Source organism: Procambarus clarkii, chromosome 74, assembly GCF_040958095.1.
Source record: "Procambarus clarkii isolate CNS0578487 chromosome 74, FALCON_Pclarkii_2.0, whole genome shotgun sequence".
Lineage (NCBI taxonomy): Eukaryota > Metazoa > Arthropoda > Malacostraca > Decapoda > Cambaridae > Procambarus > Procambarus clarkii.
This window is the reverse complement of record NC_091223.1, coordinates 13,506,909-13,512,356: the sequence shown is the minus strand read 5'-3', so window position 1 is coordinate 13,512,356 and position 5,448 is coordinate 13,506,909.

Below are 5,448 nucleotides of genomic sequence, written 5' to 3'. Positions count from 1 at the left end.
AGTGACTACGTGTAAAAACCATTGCATGAAAAACTTTAGATTATTTAGGAATTGTAAAGCCGTGTTTACTCGTTGCCGCATGACGCCCCGTAAAACTTGTTCCCACACGCACACGCACGCACACACGCATACATACACACACACAAAGACACACACACACACACACAAGTGGCCAAAGAGCCAAAGCTCAACTCCCGCAAGCACAAATAGGTGAGTACACACACACACACACACACACACACACACACACACACACACACACACACACACACACACAGTTTCAAATGTAGATATGATAGAGCCCAGTAGGCTCAGGAATCTGTACACCAGTTTATTGACAGTTGAGAGACAGGACCAAAGAGCCAAAGCTTAACCCCCACAAGCACAATTAGGTAAGTACACACGCACACACACACACACCTGTATAAAATCCCCAAGAAGTAAATCTAAAACTAGAGACATCCAACAACAATGCTGTCCCTGGAAGTGAGACAAATGAACTACAGTATAAGACAGGAGAACGACAGAAGAGACATGATAGCGACTTACAAGATTCTAAGAAGATTCGATAAAGTGGACAAAGCAGCATTGCTAATAATGAATATCAATGAAAATTAGAAACGCAATTGAGTCACGGACACGCTACGAAATTCCATGACATCGTACGAAATGTAAATACACATAGAACGGGTTATAAGTAAATATATGGAAGGAATAAATGAAGATTTCGAAAGACAGTATATACACAGATTCAACAGTAAATATAATAAGTTTTTTCGGGGACAGGATGCCAGTGTACATACTGAATATATACCTTAGGCTTGAATAGAGGTTCCTGCAAGGTCAAACTACTGACCCCTCGCCATGAACCCCCCACAACAGCTGCCTAACTCCCGGGTACCTATTTACTGCTAGGTGAACAGCGGCATTAGACGAAATGAAACGTGCCCAACCATTTCTGCCCTCCCCGGGGATCGAATCCGGGATCCCCACCTATGAGACGAGAGTCTTTACTAAGAAACCTTCGATAAGTTACATTTAGGGACGGTAGATAGCTATTGCGCGACCCTGCACGCTCCTCTAGATGAGTACATCTAGGTGAGTACATCCAGGTGAATAAAGCCAGGTGAATACAGCTAGGTGAGTACATCCTAAGGGCTCAGCGGGGAGCACGTAAAGCCAATACTCTGCTGAAATTTGGATGAATTCCAAACAGTTTTGAGCGAGTCACCAAGAGCTGAGAGGAGGGAAGCCACGGCTTCCAGACAGACAGACAATGACGGAGTTGGTTGACGAGAGGAAGAACGATTCTTCTACACCTTCTAGCTCACTATCTTTCCCCCTACTCCCACCCCCTTTTTCTCCTTCGCTATATCACTTCTTATATCTCTTCTCTGACTTCATTCTCCTCTACCTCTTCTCCGTCCTCTAACCTGTTTCTTCTCCCTCTTAAACTCCCTCAAAAAAACATTGGCCAAACTTCACTAAAAAACGCACCTAAACGCCTTAAGAATACATCTCCACGTTCCTTTGACACCAAACAATGTTTGGATGCAAGTCTCGTCTGTTTCGTAATAAAATAAGACCAAATAAGGCTGCAGCAATTATTGAGCGCCTGCCCTCCAGTGGGGAGCACCCACTGATGATCACAAGGTGCAGTCTAATGGGTTAAACAAGCAAGTTAAACTTCCATGCCTCGTCGTCCACTGGAGATCATGCGTGCAAAACCGTATTGGTCTCCCATTGGAAAGTACCCGACCTGTTGACCAGACCACACACACTAGAAGGTCAAGGGACGACGACGTTTCGGTTCGTCCTGGGATATTGTCAAGTCGATTGTCTTGAGAATGGTCCAGGACGGACCGAAACGTTGTCGTTCCTTCACTTTCTAGTGTGTGGTCTGGTCAACATTCTACAGCCACGTTATTGTGACTCATCGCCTGCATACCCGATCTGTATGTGATGTATAAACTTATCAAAGCTCTTCCAGCCAATAATAAAGTCAGTTGAGTACACCACATGTGAAGACAGACGATCAAAGGCCTGCACCGAGCCTAGAGTTCTGCTCGATGCTTTCGCTACTAGAACTGTGCACCTCTACCTCTGTGCTGGTGCTCTCACTCCATGCACTATACCACCACTCAACTATCACATAGATGGTTGTGCACTTGACAGTTGGGAGACTTACTGGGACCTTGTAGGGAGCCGGTCGGCCGAGCGGACAGCACACTGGACTTGTGATCCTGTGGTCCCAGGTTCGATCCTGGGCGCCGGCGAGAAACAATGGGCAGAGTTTCTTTCACCCTATGCCCCTGTTACCTAGCAGTAAAATAGGTACCTGGGTGTTAGCCAGCTGTCACGGGCTGCTTCCTGGGGTTGGAGGCCTGGTCGAGGACTGGGCCGCGGGGACACTAAAGCCCCGTAATCATCTCAAGATAAGATGGCACACATCTCGGGTTATGTCGCTTTAAACCCAATTTATAACTGGCAACGAGGCAACTGTAGTAGTTGTAGCCATGATTGGTTGATTGGGGTGTCTGGCAGCGTTACCAGAACTCTAGTGTCAACTACACCACGTGTCAACTTCGTGGAAGTGTCAACTACACCACATGTCAACTTTGTGGAAGTGTCAAATACACCACGTGTCAACTTCGTGAAAGTGTCAAATACACTACGTGTCAACTTTGTGAAAGTGTCAAATACAGCACGTGTCAACTTTGTGAAAGTGTCAAATACACCACGTGTCAACTTCGTGAAAGTGTCAAATACACCACGTGTCAACTTCGTGAAAGTGTCAAATACACCACGTGTCAACTTTGTGGAAGTGTCAAATACACCACGTGTCAACTTCGTGAAAGTGTCAAATACACCACATGTCAACTTCGTGAAAGTGTCAAATACACCACGTGTCAACTTTGTGAAAGTGTCAAATACACCACGTGTCAACTTTGTGAAAGTGTCAAATACACCACGTGTCAACTTTGTGAAAGTGTCAAATACACCACGTGTCAACTTCGTGAAAGAGAAAACATGCATATCCCTTTAAAACATTTTATTGTAGAAAGTCCAATATTGACTGACCTCCAGGCCTGGGCTGAGATCTGACATACGCACAACTCTCTATAAGTTATCTAAATATTGAAATACTTAATACACTGGACCAGTACCCAAGATGTACTCGTTAATGGGGTAACTATGTAACGCTATAATTATGTCTTTAACTTGCAAAAAAGCACTCTTAATCACCATCTTGAATGTTCAGTAGCTTACAAGACAGCCAAGCACATAAGGAGTGAAGAAAATGTATGTATTAATGCCAGCTAAATGCATGGTCACGTCTGAGGTAGAAAACCCAGCAATACTCCCCAGAGAACAGTCAGCATTTACCACCCACCTGCGGCAGTACTAACCTTGACCACCTGTCTAGCCGTGGCTAACTTACAGGCTTGGAATCTATTGCCTACCTCACCTTAACTAACTTACAGGCTTGGAATCTATTGCCTACCTCACCTTAACTAACTTACAGGCTTGGAATCTATTGCCTACCTCACCTTAACTAACTTACAGGCTTGGAATCTATTGCCTACCTCACCTTAACTAACTTACAGGCTTGGAATCTATTGCCTACCTCACCTTAACTAACTTACAGGCTTGGAATCTATTGCCTACCTCACCTTAACTAACTTACAGGCTTGGAATCTATTGTCTACTTCACCTTCATGCTAGAAATGCCTTTTATTAAAAGTCAAATCATCATATTCCTTGATTTTTCAAATGGTTTATACTACCCTCTATCCTACCCCCCCCCATCTTTCAATCCCTTCCCTCTCTCATCCCCCTTCCAGTCTTCTCTCTCTCACACACCCTCTTACATCCCCCCTCCCTCAAACTCCTTCCTATAGACCCTTTTTATCTCCCCCCCCCTCACAGCAGACAGCAGACGAATCACCGCCGCCATAATTGATGGCCTGCAGATATACAGGGGAACACCTGATGGCCTGCAGACAACAGACATACAGGGAACACCTGAAGGCCTGCAGACAGCAGACACAGAGGGAACACCTGACGCCCTGCAGACAGCAGACACACAGAGGGAACACCTTCACTCTACACACCAAGACAATGGCCACTTGAACACCTGCCCCTCCCACCTTTCAGTTAACAGATAGACCGTGCCTGAGTACTTACACAAGGACATACACACGTAATACTAGCCAGGCGCGTATACGCAGACAACTGGGGCCCAAGAACTACATCTCAACCCAGGTGAGGAGAAAGCAGCCATCGGGAGGGTTAGAAGGACTCGTAACACCACTCAGAAAGCAAAGATATGCACCAATAAGAGAGGAGGGAAGACAACCTGATCTTAATCACCTTGTTTGGTCAGTCCGTTGACATGAGGCACTTAAGTGCCAGCTCCGTGTGGCACAAGTGATAGGATGAACAACCCATCTGGTTCTTCCCATGGGTGGGGGGGGGGGTGTTGTTCTTGCTGTTATGACGGTAATTCCACTCACAGGATAAGTTACTTTGCCTAATAAACTCACCTTTCGGGGCAAAATGTCAATTATATCATGATTCACATCGATGACGTCACATGCATTGGTAATCATGCCGTCCGAGGCCAGGCTTGACTTGTGAGAGTTTGGTCCACCAGGCTGTTGCTTGGAGCGGCCCGCAGGCCCACATACCCACCACAGCCCGGTTGGTCCGGCACTCCTTGGACGAATAAATCTCCTCTTGAAGATGTCCCCGGTTGTTCCGGCAATATGGATTTGTGGATTTGATGGATTACACTGGTTGATTTCATGTCCAAGGTTCGTTAATAATCCTGAAAGGTAATTTGGATTCTTCAAGTGTAAACTAGACTGGGGCCCACGATAACACGATAACGAAGAGGGTTATTGGGGACCTTAGATAGCAACAACCCATAACTAGCATCACCTACCATCACAACATGTTACGCGTCACCAAACGCCAGTTGTAATGTGCGTCAGTTGGTAGATGCGTCACCACGTTGAGTGCCTAAGATGCGTCACCACAACATATGAACAGTGACGCCTGTGTTGGGCGCCATAATCCCCCCCTAGGCACAAAAATAAACAAGAAGGGGAGATGGGGAAGAGCAACTACCACCGCGCTGCCTAACTGCCTTACTTGTGGCATGTGTCGCAGAGTGAGGGGAAGGGGGGGTGAGGGGAAGGGGAAGAATTATGGTGATGGGTAAGGGCAGTGATGGGAGATGATCAGGCAGGCAAAAAAGAGAGAATATGGGAGAGAGACTGAGGCTGACGGAGACACACACACACGTGAATACACAGTTGAGAGGCGGGACCAAAGAACCAGAGCCCGACCTCCGCAAGCACAACTAGGCGCGTACACACACCCGGGACTCGGTGAGGACACCGGTGGAATATCAATTACTAAGTCAATTAATCACAAACTCCG